Below are 14882 nucleotides of genomic sequence, written 5' to 3' on the forward strand. Positions count from 1 at the left end.
CTGGAGGTTCTAGTAATGGCTTCCCTGGACATGGCTTGAACACTACCTCTTCAGGGATGCTTCTCCCAAGATAGAATGGTGGCAGAGACCTGATCGTTTATCACACACTTCGGAAGGTTTCAAGTTGTAAAAAGGCAAGTGTCTTGAGTTAATAGTTTACTCTTCCTCCACCCTTCTCCAAATATAAATGGCTAAAGAAGTTAATGAAGAGACTGTTTAGGAAACGATCAAAATGACTGCTTTGACTCACCCGCTGAGGACCTTTTACTTTGCAGGCTCTCTGCACCTTATTGGTTTTGTTTTTGATATGGGGCAGTAGTTCAACGTTTGTGAAGAAAAACGTAAGGAAGCATAGAAGGTGAGAAAAGACAGAATACTCTGATCCTGGAGGGCAAATGAGGAGACCGAGAGGAAAACCATTCTTCTCTGGTGAGCACAGGCCACCTGCCAAGCACTGAGGACTTCCTGAGGGCTTAAAGACCCTAGGCAGTAGATGCTTCTTCAACTACAGGATGCTGTGAGCTTTCATTTATTCCTGGAAGATTTAAAAGTCTGGCTTACATTGCAAATATTTAGTGGATGATAATCCTTTTATAAAGGATAATCTTTTTATAATATATATTTATATATTTATATCACATTATATATTATATAGTATGCATGAAAATAGATATGCATATATAAATATATTTAAATATTTTTATATATTCATATTTATTATAAATTATATATTTATATAAATTATAAGTATAAAAATTATAAAATATGAATCAAATAAATTATAAATATATATTTAATTATAATGTATGTTTATATATTATAATATATTTATATTATTTTAATGTATTTATATTATATGATATATAATGTGTATTATATATTTATATACTATGTATTATATACTTATAATATATGATATATAATATGTATTAAGTATATATTATATTTATAGAGAGCTTTTAAAATTAATATACTATGTGGTATTGTATACTATAATAACATATAATGTATTATATATAAAAATATAAAAAGATAATCCTTTTATAAATATTTTTTCTAAGTATTCCTAACACTCCCAAGGCTTAAGTACTCAAAAGAGTCAATGAGGTTTTAAAGTTACTGAGATCTTTTCCATGCTTTTTATAGCATTAAAAAATGGACTAGAAATTGAGTAGCTTTACATTGAAATTCTGAAGACCTTTCAAATAAGAGAAAATAAAATGCTAAGGTTCCCTTACTGTGTGTTGAGTTTAGAGGACCACTTGCTAGTTAGTTTTCTCCTTTCACCATGGAGGAGCCAACTTAGGCTTGGCGGCAAGCCTCTTTACCTGCTGAGCCATCTCACAGGCCCTGGTTTGGATATACCCTTGAGTAATACAGATCATTAGTGTTCTCACAGGAATATTAGTGTTCCTCTGGGTTTTATGTATGAGAGTGAACAGTATTAGGTACACTCTGTGCTCTGGAGAGAGTAACAAAGTTAAATACGTCTTCATCTTAAGAGTTAGGGATTTAGTAGGACTCTCGAATAGAGTCAGGTCTGAAAAAGCTGCATCCTTCTTGTCATGTACTGCCAAAATTGGTGTCTCTTTTCCTTTTATTTAAAGTGTGGCCAACACTATCTGGAAATTAACTTGGATTTGATCATTTTGTTACATGGGCCAAAATGGGTATTTAATGTGGGTGTAGGCAAGAAGAGGGGAGCTAAACCAACAGAAACAGTAAGTATACATCAGTGCTTCTAAATTCCTGTGGTAATGACACAAGCCATTAAAAACCATCGATTTGTCTCTGCCTGTCACCAATTTGGAAATTTGTAACTCATGTCTTTTTTATCTTTATCATTTGGGTTTGTATCCTTTAATGAAAAGGGGCCAGGGAGTCATAGTCTAAGCAGCAGTATGGCTTACCTTTAACCTTGCAACTTTAAATATTTCTTCATGTTAGTCATATTTTTAAGTTATCTTGAACTGGTTCCCAGGATACAAAAGACATTAAGAAAGAATGTACTGGAATCACCATGCCTTCTGTAGTGTCCTTTCTATCATTGTTTGTTGGGGGTCCACCATCCGGATCCTGTTGAGTGACAGACCTCATAAAATAAAACCTTGTCCAAATTGCTATGAGGAATTTTGTCTCACAGATACACAAGACAAAACATATATTTTGTCTGTGTAAAAACTGGGGGTTTTCCCTTAAGAAATCAGAGACAAGCCTGTCTAGATTGGGTATTGTGCCATATGTGTGCAGTGCTTACAGAATTCAGAAGAGGGTGTTTGATTCCCTGGAACTGGTTGTTGAAGGTTTTGAGCCACTGTGTAGGTGCTGGGAATCCAACTCTGTAAGAACCATGAAGCTATCTCTGAATCCCACCTGGCTTAATTCTTTTTTTTTTTTTTTTTTTTTTAAAGAACTCTACCAGCTCAGCCATGCTCCAGGCAAACTCTTTTGTTACAATACCTGTCTGTAGATGATCAGTACACCTATAGTTTTTTATATTCCTCCAGTCATTCAGCAGCACTTCAGAATCTGATGTGGACATCTAAGCCAAGTGTCACTTCATATTCTCATTCAGTGCTCCATGCTCCACATCTAGGTTATAGTCCTGTTTTCACAGATGAGAAAGCTAAGCCAGGGAATAACACAGTGGAGTAGACACAGCCAAAACTGGTGCAGAGGACCATCCCTAGACCTTGTGATTTCTCCACAGTATTCTTTACACAAATCTAGCACTGTCAGGAACCAGAGCCTTTCTTAGGGATGGTGTGGAAGATGTAAGAGGCAAGAGTATGAATTCCGGAGATCCATTTAGATTGCTGGCGTAAGATTCTCAGCTCCACTATTGATAAAGCAGATGAGTGTATGGAAGGCCCTTAACTTTCTCAAATATCTCATCTTCAACATGGAAAAAAGTCAATGCATCATAAGAATATTAAAAAGCAGAAATATAAACAGTATGCAGCACTCAGCATATTTGCCTAACAGTTTAGATGCCAAAAAGGAAGAAATAAATTTGTAAGTCAGTAGCTAGTATTTCATTACAGAATATATTTTTATTGGATATTTTATTTATTTACATTTAAGATGTTATCCCCTTTCCCAGTTTCCCCTCAGGAACCCCCCTATTCCATTCTCCTTCCCCCTGCTTCTATGAGGGTGCTCCCTCATCTACCCACCCACTCCCGCATACCCGCCCTGACATTCCCCTACATTGGGGCATCGAGCCTTCACAGGACCAAGGGCCTCTCCTCCCATTGGTGCACGACAAGGACATCCTCTGTTACATATGCAGCAGGAGTCATGGGTCTCTCCATGTGTACTCTTTGGTTGGTGGTTTAGTCCCTAGGAGGTCTGGGAGGTCTGGTTGGTTGATATTGTTGTTTTTCCTATGAATTGCAAACCCCTTCAGCTCCTTCAGTCCTTTCTTTAACTCCTCCATTGGGGACCCCATGTTCAGTCCAATGGTTGGCTGCACGCATCCATCTCTATATTTATCAGGCTCTGGTGGAGCCTCTCAGGGGACAGCTATATCAGACTCCTGTCAGCAAGTTCTTGGCAACAGCAACAGTGCCTGGGTTTGGTGTCTGTCTATGGGCTGGATCCCCAGGTAGGGCAGTCTCTGGATGGCCTTTCCTTCAGTCTCTGCTCCACACTTTGTCTTCGTATTTCCTCCCTTGAGTATTTTGTTTCTCCTTCTAAGAAGGACTGAAGCATCCACACTTTGGTCTTCCTTCTTCTTGAGCTTCAATGTGGTCTATGAATTGTATCTTGGGTATTCTGAGCTTTTAGACTAATATCCACTTATCAGTGAGTGTATACCATGTGTGTTCTTTTGTGTTGAGGACCACTCTGCCCTATGTTGGGGGCCAAAAATGTTGTGGCCCGTTCTGTCAGTTTTGAACCCTCACTGCCAAAAGCCTTGGGGGTTAAATTGTTAGAGCCCACACTGACCCAAACTGCTCCGGTCTGTGGGTCCAGGCTCAGCAAGAGAGAGTGAGGACGAATGTGAAGAATGGAGACCAGACAGAGTGTGATTCAATCCCGTTTATTCTTCAGTCTCTCTTCTTTCCAAGTCCCAAGTCTTGAGTTCCTAGTCCCTAGTTCCTAGTTCCTAGTCCCTAGTGCCTCCAAGTTCCAAGTTCTTTCTCCAAGTGCCAAGTGCCTAATAACTAATAATTCTTCTTCTGAGTTCTCTAGTCCAAGTGTCTTCTTCCTCAATGCCTAATTCCTACTTCAAGTTGTACTCTAAGTTGTACTCTCTAACCTAATTCCTAGTTCCAAGTTGTACCTCCAAGTGCCTAATAATCTGTTCCTACTCCTAGTGTTTGAATCTCTGTTACTCCAAATTGTTCTGAACTCTCCTGTCTGCCTCTAGTCTTTTATATGTCTCACTTCTAAGCCACGCCTCTAAGTCACACCTCTAATCATGCCCTTAGGTCTTGTCTCTGAATCTGATCTCTAAGTCACGCCCTTAAGTCACACACCTTTAAGTCTCACACACCCAAGGGAAAATCCTGGGTATCCAAAGCAAGATGTTATCAGAGTGTGCTCAGCTGTTGTAGGCTGATGTAATCAAATTTCTTTTCAGGGTATATGGCTCAAGATAGCTGCAAGGATGATAGCCGTCTTCTGTCGGTTCCCCACACTTTTGTGACTGGATTACCTCACTCAGAATGATATTTTCTAGTTCCATCCATTTGCCTGCAAATTTCATGAATTCATTGTTTTTAATAGCTGAGTAGTACTCCATTGTGTAAATGTACCACGTTTTCTGTATCCATTCCTCTGTTGAAGAACATCTGGGTTCTTTCTAGCTTCTGGCTATTATAAATAAGGCTGTTATGAACATAGTGGAGCATGTGTCCTTGTTATATGTTGGAACATTTTTGGGAGTGGTATAGCTGGGTCCCCAGATAGTACTATAAATTCCTGCACTAAACCACTAAACCCATCTGGTTCTGGGCTTTGCTTTTTTTTTTTTTTTTTTTTTTTTTTTTTTTTTTGGTTGGGAGACTTTTCATAATTGCTTCTATTTCTTTAGGGGTTATGGAACTGTTTAGATGTGTTTAGATGGTTTATCTGATCCTGATTTAACTTTGGTACCTGGTATCTGTCTAGAAAACTGTCTATTTTATCCAGATTTTCTAGTTTTGTTGAATATAGGCTTTTGTAGTAGGATCTGATAACTTTTTGCATTTCCTCAGTTTCTGCTGCTATGTCTCCCTTTTTATTTCTGATTTTGTTAATTTGGATACTGTCTTTGTGCCCTCTGGTTAGTCTGGTTAAGGGTTTATCTAGTTGATTTTCTCAAAGAACCAGATCCTGGTTTTGTTGATTCTTTGTATAGTTTTCTTTGTTTCCAATTTGTGGATTTCAGCCCTGAGTTTGATTATTTCCTGCCATCTAGTCCTTTTGGTTGTATTTGCTTCTTTTTGTTGTAGAGCTTTCAGGTGTGTTGTCAAGCTGCTAGTGTATGTTCTCTCCAGTTTCTTTTTGAAACACTCAGAGCTATGAGTTTTCCTCTTAGCACTGCTTTCATTGTATCCCATAAGTTTGGGTATATTGTGCCTTCATTTTCATTAAATTCTAAACAGTCTTTAATTTCTTAGTTTATTTCTTCCTTGACCAATTTATCATTGAGTAGAGTGTTGTTCAGCTTCCATGTGTATGTGGGCTTTTCATTATTTTTGTTGTTTTTGAAGACCAGTCTTAGTCTGTGGTGTTCTGATAGGATGCATGGGATTATTTCAGTCTTCTTTTATCTGTTAAGGCCTGTTTTGTGACCAATTACACGATTCATTTTGGATAAGGTACCATGAGGTCCTGAGAAGAAGGTATATTCTTTTGTTTTAGGATGAAATATTTTATAGATATCTGTTAAATTCATTTAGTGCATAACTTCTGTTAGTTTCACTGTGTCTGTTTAGTTTGTTTCCATGATCTGTCCATTGATGAGAGTGAGGTGTTGAAATCTCCCACTATTATTGTGTGAGGTGCAATGTTTGCTTTGAGCTTTAGTAAAGTTTCTTTTATGAATGTGGATACCCTTGCATTTTTAGCATAGACGTTCAGAACTGAGAGTTCATCTTGGTATATTTTTCCTTTGATAAGTATGAAATGTTCTTCCTTATCTTTTTTGATAACTTTTGGTTGAAAGTTGATTTTATTCCATGTTAGAATGGCTACTCCAGCTTGTTTCTTGGGACCATTTGCTTGGAAAAATTCTTTCAGCCTTTTTACTCTGAGGTAGTGTCTGTCTTTGTCACTGAAGTGCATTTCCTGTATGGAGCAAAATTCTGGGTCCTGTTTACGTATCCAGTCTGTTAGTTTATGTCTTTTTATTGGGGAATTGAGTCCATTGATGTTAAGAGATATTAAGGAAAAGTGATTGTTGCTTCCTGTTATTTTTGTTGTTAGAGGTGGAATTATGTTTGTGTGGCTGTCTTCTTTTGGTTTGTTGAAAGAAGATTACTTTCTTGCTTTTTTTTTAGGGTGTAGTTTTCCTCCTTGTGTTGGAGTTTTCCATCTATTACCTTTTTTAGGATGGATTTGTGGAAAGATATTGTGTAAATTTGGTTTTGTCATGGAATATCCTGTTTTCTCCATCTATGTTAATTGAGAATTTTACTGGTTATTATAGCCTGGGCTGGCATTTGTGTTCTCTTGGGTATGTATGACATCTGCCAGGATCTTCTGGCTTTTAGAGTCTCCGGTGAGAAGTCAGGTGTAATTCTTAGAGGTCTGCCTTTATGTGTTACTTGACCATTTTTCCTTACTCCTTTTAATATTCTTTCTTTTTCTCTTTCTTTCTTTCTTTCTTTCTTTCTTTCTTTCTTTCTTTCTTTTTTTTTTTTGCTTTTGATGTTTTGATTGTTATGTGACAGGAGGAATTTCTTTTCTGGTCCAGTCTATTTGGAGTTCTGTAGGCTTCTTGTATGTTCATGGACATACCTTTCTTTAGGTTAGGGAAGTTTTATAATTTTGTTGAAAATATTTACTGGCCCTTTATGTTAGGAATCTTTGCTCTCTTCTATACCTGTTTTCCTTAGGTTTGGTCTTCTCTTTGTGTCCTGGATTTTCTGGATGTTTTGGGTTAAGAGCTTTTTGCATTTTGCATTTTCTTTGATTGTTGTGTCAATGTTTTCTATGGTATCTTCTGTCCCTGAGATTCTCTCTTACATCTCTTATATTCTGTTGGTGATCCTTGCATCTATGATGCTTGATCTCTTTACTAGGTTTTCTATCTCCAGTGTTGTCTCCTTATGTGATTTCTTTATTGTTTCTATTTCCATCTAGCCATAACCTATTTCCATCTTTAGATCCTGGATGATTTTGTTCAATTTTTTCATCTGTTTGGTTGTGTTTTCCTGTAATTCTTTAAGGGATATTTGTGTTTCCTCTTTAAGGGCTTTTACTTGTTTACCTGTGTTCTCCTGTATTTCTTTAAGGGAGTTATTTATGTCCTTCTTAAAGTTCTCTATTGCCGGGAGCCAGCCCCAGTATGGTGGGAAGAGAAGCTGCTGCTGCTTCTCCTCATCCAGTTCTTCTTGAGGCAGCCCCGGGGGTGGGGGTGGGGGAGGGAAGGTGGAAGGTGGAAAGTCATTGGCAGGGGGTAAGACCTAGGGTTATGTTACTGTAGTTGGTCTGCCCTCTGCTATCCTCTGACCAGAGACTACAGCCTCTGGCACTAGCACCTCAGCTCAAAGACAGCAGAGGATTAGGAAAATAGCCTTGTACTGTCTTAAAAACTTCTGAGGGTAAAAGACTGCAGGCTAGGGTGATTAACACCTGTAGCCTAACAGCAGAGGATTAAGCAATGTGGCCTTTGTTCTATCTCAGCAGGAACTGCTGAGGTCCCAGGAAGAAAAGACACTTAAAGAAGTTGCTATAGAGTTTATTATTAATTGTAAAAAGTATCCTATGAAAGCTATCTGAGGGGAAAGAAGGAAAGGTCCTAAGTGGGGAAAAGGAAAAAATTCTAACAAAGGAAAAATTCTAAGGGAAAAAATTCTAGGCAGAGGAAAAGGAAAGAAGATGAACGGCTCCTAATGAACGTCTACATCTATGACTGCTCTACTACTCTCTTAGTCTTTGTCTTCCGTACGTATGCATCTTTCAGAGTACATGGTCACATGTTACAAAGTTCATCACAAGTTCACACCAAAATTCAAATCATAAATTGAAATAGAAATTTACAACAGAGAATGTTTACATGCATATCCATTATCTAGCTAGACATTCATCACCCGTCTAGCTCCACAAGTTTGCTGAAAGTTTGAAACTATAACTTAAGAAATTAGTGAAGTTTTGTATAGATAAACCCAGGCAATATTTTCTCTTCTGTCCTGGTACCTATAATAAATTGTGAATTCTCTTTTAGTGACCTTTGGTTAATTGTTTTACAACTTCTTGGAATGTGCTCTGAACAGGAGAAAGTCTGGTTACTATTTCGGGGCAATTAACTGATAACACTCGGGAGACTGGCAGAGTTCTCATTGCAGTTTTGACTAATCAGAGAGGGACCTAATAGCAGTCCCATTATAAAAGAGCTTAATAATCATCGCTATAATTTTAGGAATTCTTATAGGATCATCATAAAGACATAAGAAGTCATCTATTTTTCTATATAGTATCACTACAAGACAGTACATCTTTGTGGATCTGCAGAGATCTGCTCCAAAGGGGTATGCTATTGCTTAGTGATTGTTACATACGTTTAATAATAATAATAAATATTAATAATAATAGGAAAAGCATATTAATAGCAGGAATCTTTCCTAAAATTATGTCTGCCACAACCTTGCTAATGGGACACACTCGTTGCAGATTATATAATAATCCGAGGCAAGCATTTCAGGATGATCATCTGCTAATTATTAGCTTGTCCCATTATGGCTCCTGACACTTTATCATCTTCATGAGGTGTGATTTAAAATCAGAATTTTGCTTTGCCCATGTGTTGGGGTATCCGAGACTTGCAGTCATGGGAGAGCTGTGTTCTGATGATGACAAGTAGCCTTGGTTTCTGTTGCTTATGTTCTTGTACTTGCCTCTCACCATCTGATTATCTCTGGTGTTATCTGGTCTTGCTGTCTCTGACTGGAGCTCATCCCTCCTGTGGACCTGTGAACCTGTGATCTTAAGTGTGTCAGCACCATTTTTTAATTTGCTACTCTGAAAAATCTTAGATGTTTAAGACCCAACTTTATTAACATCTTTTGATAATCCAGTACAAAGAGAAGTTGGTAAGTTGACGATTGATTGGCCATTTGACATTCTAAGGTAGTGGTTCTCCACCTTCCTAATGCTGCGACCCTTTAATATAGTTCCTTATGTGTTGGTGACCTCCAACCATAAAATTTTGTTGCTACTTCATAACTGTAATTTTGGTATTGTTAGGAATCATAATTGTTGGGGCCCAAGCTCGAGTCCCTGTTCGGGCGCCAAAATAATGTTGGGGTCCACACTAGCCGCACGTTGGGGAGGCCAAAAAACGTCGCAGCCCAGGCAAAATGTTGAGGCCCGGCCGACCCACGTTTGGGTGGCCACTGTATCCCGGCCCAAGCTGCCGCTCCAGTCTGCAGGTCGGGGTTCAGCAAGAGCAAGGGTGAGGGCAGACTCAAAGAATGGAGACCAGACAGGGTGTGATTCAATCCCGTTTATTCTTCAGTCTCTCTTCCTCTAAGTGTCTCCTGTCTGATTTCAAGTAATCTGTTACTTTCTCTGTCTGCCTCTATCCTTTTATATGTCTTACTTCTAAGCCACGCCTCTAAATTACACCTTTAATCATGTCCTTAGGTCTTGTCTCTAACTCTGATCTCTATACTTTTAAGTCATACTCTTAAGTCACACACCTTTAATCTCACGCACCTTTAATTTCACACACCTTTCAAGGTATCTAAACCAAGATTATTGGAGTGTGCTCAGCTGTTGTAGGCTATTGTAATCCAAGTCTCATGTCAGGGTATATGGCTCAAGATGGCTGCAAAGCTGATAGCTGCTTTCTGCTAAAAGTCAGCCCCCAACACATAATGTAAATATCTTTGTTTTCTGATGGTCTTAGGTGACCTCTGTGAAAGGGTAATTCAATCTCCAAGGGGTCATGACTCACAGGTTGAGAACCACTCTGTAAGCTATCTAGGCTGGAAACTCTCAGGAGAAGTGATTCACAGGTGATGGTAGCTTTTGGAAAACAAATGTGGCAGCAGTAACATATTACTCAATATAACCACCCCAAAGGAGCGAGGGCTAGACCTTCCAAAGTTACTACAGTCTGCTATAGGGAAACTGTGTTTGTCCACTTATTTGTTTCATAGCTATAAAACTTTGATTGTTTCTAAATAAGAAAAATTAAAGGTCAAGAGAAATGGATGTATGTGGGTGCCAGACTGCTTGTGTTCAAATCCTACTGGGTACAAAGTAATTCTCCCTTGAAATAATGCATCTTACTTCCCAGATGCAAAATTTCTCATCTGCCTCTCCCATCACTTTTATTTCTCTACCTTGTCTGTTTGTCTGTCTGTCTATCCATCTATCACATCTATCATGTATCTATATTTATACCTATCTAATCTAACCTAGTCTTATTCATGTACATCTATATAACTACACTTATATCTATTTATGTCTATTTACTGATGTTTTAGGTTTTAAAACTTCTAAAACAGGTAAGTCTCATGTATATTCAAACCATTTCCATCCAACATTATTTCATTTGCTCTTCAACTTTTGTTTGTTACATGTGTTAGAACAAGGTCACAAACCTCTTCATCAGAGTTCTCTCATCTTAAAGACACGGTAATCATAGAACAAACCCTGCTGTGTTGCTGTACCAAGCACACTGACATAGATATGTGTTCAGAATGTGACCAGTGCATACAGAGAGCTAAATACTTGCTAATATCATTCTTATGACTATTAAAGAAACATGAAATATAAAATATATCACATGCTTATTTTAAAAGTCAGTCTTGCTGAAGATTTTGTTCTTTGAGGGAAGCGCTACTTTTATAGTTATTTTATATGTCTAGTCATATATCATATCATTCTTATATATGTGAAGTCCATCATTTAATTACCGTGATATACAGTCTCACTTTTGCTGGGCTTTGAATGTCTTCATGATGGACACAGTATTCCTGATCACCTGTGTTGTTAAATGGCTGGTCTTACCTGATGTAATGCATCCTCTTTTCCTGATGTAAATTCCTCTTCTTATCTACTTCTTCCATGATATTATTTTTTCTGTCTGTTCTTCCTCATACATATATTGTCATATGTATGTGTGTGGTTTTCCTCATGTGACTTTAAAATTTTAAACTGCAAATATGAGTAACACTTGGCCATTTTCAACAAACATTCATTTGCTCTTCACAGGATTCACCTCTCAATCTTCGTACAGCTCAGATCCCACATTCTATTTTTTGAGTAACATTTTGACATTCCCTTAAGCTTCCTTGGTCCTTGGTTATTGTATTTATTTTTTATTAAATTTGTCCTTTGATATATTTATATGTGTATTTAACTGTATTCTGACTACTCAACCCCATTACTCTCTTGCCTCTCTTCCACCTCCATCAACTCTATATCCTTCCTGAAGTCACTTTCCATATCTTCTATGTGTCTCTGTTTTGTTTAGAGAGTCTTCTAACCAGGGCCTCCTGTATGACTGCGGGTTTGGAACTCTCCAGTAGAGCCTGGTATACTTACCAATATTTACTTGACTGATGGCAATGACTCACCATTTCCAAATATTCATAAGTGGTCACTAGTTCAGTGAGAGGAGGGAGGGCAGGGACCATTAAGCCCCTTCTTCATCCATGGTTGGCTGTTGATAGGCTTATTCTTTTTTTTTTTTTTTTTTTTTTTTTGTCTGAGACAGGGTTTCTCTGTGTAGCCCTGGCTGTCCTGGAACTCACTCTGTAGACCAGGCTGGCCTCAAACTCAGAAATCCGCCTGCCTCTGCCTCCCAAGTGCTGGGATTAAAGGCCTGTGTCACCACCGCCCGGCTTGATAGGCTTATTCTTACAGAAGAGGTTGTAGAAATGTTTTGCTTCCAGCTGAGTCTTCTGCTATTTTATCATACTATATAGACAAACTCTTATTACTATATGACATCAAATAGAAACAGTTTCAGTACCCTCACGTTAGCACTCAAGCCCAGCTGTTTGAACTGTGAATCTGTGCACTCCTCCCTTCCCCTCAAATATGCCATCAGTGGAGCCTAGAAATTATCCCTTGGTATATATACCAATTTATTCTTCACGTTCATGGCTTTTAAACCTTACCTCATCTAACAGTTCAGCATTCTGGTTCTATCCATGCCTTCTATCTTGGGATTGTCTTTACTTTTCTGACAAGGATGACAGAAGCCATCATATTGGAAGCCTCCTTACTGCCACCATGTGGCTACTTGTAGCAACTGCATCATCCTTTCATTCTGTGGTGTAGAGAACCTACCTTTGTAGTCATTCACCACCTCTGGCTCTACACTCTTCTGCCTCCCCTTCCACAATGATTCCTGAACCTTTGGAGGCGGGTAGTGGCATATATGTTCCATTTATGGCTGAAGATTCTGCAGCCTCTTATTCTCTGCACCTTAGCTGGTTGTAGGCCTCCATATTAGCCACCATTTACTGCCCACAGAAACTTCTCTGAAGAGATGTCTTAATCTATGAGCAACTGGCAATTCCTAGCTGTTGGGAGAGGAAGAGCCAGTTTTTTTAAAGAGTGTTAAAGATTCTGATGCTTCAGTGGATGATACCACTCAGGAATATTCGGGCAGCACAGTTGGCCTGGAGAGGAGCAAAAGTGCACCAAGTAGGGTGAGAAGGGAAGGAGGTACAGATCTGGGAAGAATTGGGGGAGGGACAATGAATATGGTCAAAACACACTATATTCTCAAAGAATTAATTTTAAATATACATGCACACGCACACACACACACACACACACACACACACACACACACACACAAGACTGCCTACTTTCAAGGCTTAGCCCATGTCCTCCATCTAAGCCTTTGGTCTGAAAATATAAACTCTCATAAATCCATTCAGTCTTACCTGGATTGTAACTACAGACTTTAAAACATGTCAGCCCCTCCTTCCATTGGAAAAACAAAAACCCCAAACCAAAATTAAAAAACAGACAACAATTTATTCATCATGTTTATCCTTCTGCTGTTTTATTGAAAATCATTTTAATGTCTATGAAAATATTTTGTACCGAGAAAACTTTTGTAGATGTATACAATAGGCAACATGTTTGCTGATGGTGAGACAGACAGAGTGACCTACCTCCCCCTTAAGGCTATTTGGACAGAGTTAAGCACTGTTAACCCTGTTAAGGATATAAGCGACAAGTCCTTGTAAACAGCTGCTGGCACACAGTTTTCTTTAAACAGGTGAAGTCTCTGGTTCCAGCTAGTCTGGAACTGACAAAGAGTCTGACCTTTGTCAGACCCTTCCCTTGTGTTAAGCTGCCACACAGAGAACTGTCAATCAACAGCCTCTCTTCTGATGATGAGTGCCCTATGTGTTAGGGACTCCTTTTGCACTTGAATGCTCTGATGACACTTTGAGGATACACTCTCCACCTGCAAGGAACATTGCACTGAAGCCATGATCCCTGTTTTTCTGGCTCCAGTCATGAAGAAAGCATCACTCAAGAAAAGACAAGAGTGCCCTTTTGGTAACCCTGATCACTCTGTACTCCCAGCAGCTGTTCTTCCTTAGGCATTATGGGAGGGCTTAATTGATGCCCCCAGTCCCATGACTGGTGAAAGTGGAAGCTGGGCAGTGATTGGTGGAAATTACATTGCTTAATTTGCATGTCACACCACTCTTCTGGATACAATACTAAGATATTTGGCTCACTTTTCAAGTCAGCCCAAGGGTACCTCATGTGCCATACCCTTGTTTTGTAACAGTAGACCCCATCAAGCAGTTTCTGTTAGAATGATCTTTTCTTGTCCACTTGTGATCTTTATTGTGAGTAGAGCATGCTGAGTTGATAACACAAAGAGGTGGGGCCATAGTAGAGAACACAATTGGACAGTTACCGGGAGTAACCAGAGGCAGAAACAGGAGGGAACTAAGGCTGCTGAGATGACACAGGATGGTGGAAGAAAGCAAAAAGAACTCGGAAGCCAAGACTGTGGAAGGCTGTGAAAAGTTAAAGGTTATGAGAGACTGTGGTCCCCAGTTGCTGGAAGAGGTCCAGAGAGGCCACAAGTCATAAAGGGCCAAGGTTATGATCTCCAAGGCCCAAGAGCTATAACGATAAATGCTATTAGGAGCCTCAGTATCTGAAAGCCAAAACACTGGTTTTCTTTGCCCATTAGTGGCTGCTGAGAGCCATTGATTGCTGGTCACTAAGTATGGGGTTACTGACACTGGAGACCCAGAGCCATAAGCCCCTGGCTTGGGTACCTAGAACTATAAGTTCATTCCCTTGGATCCATATTCCTTTATTTTTCAGGACTAAGAGACATAAGTCTCTGGATCAAATAGTCCAGTTCACTGCCCTTTGGCATTCAAAGACCCAGAATTTCCTATGTTGAAGAAGCCAACCTTTGCTTTTCCATGGCCTCCATCTGCATAGAGTAAGGGAAGCTCAGGATTTGGGCAGATTAGTAAAGTCAAGAAAGGGGAGAGAGAGAAGTGATGAGGCTGGATAGATGTAAGCAAAGGGGCACATGGGACAGACACAAAGAGGCAAAGAAACTGAAGAACTCACAAGGAGGAGTCAAGGGTAGTGGGAGAAGGCAACTCTATTAAAAATTCTTTGTCCAAAATGCCACGTTGAGAGACTGTTTCACAGCAGACTTATTGTGGCTCTTAACAGTCCTACCACTCCCTCTTCCACCTTGTTCCCAGAGC

The sequence above is a fragment of the Arvicanthis niloticus genome, chromosome 1, assembly GCF_011762505.2.
Source record: "Arvicanthis niloticus isolate mArvNil1 chromosome 1, mArvNil1.pat.X, whole genome shotgun sequence".
Lineage (NCBI taxonomy): Eukaryota > Metazoa > Chordata > Mammalia > Rodentia > Muridae > Arvicanthis > Arvicanthis niloticus.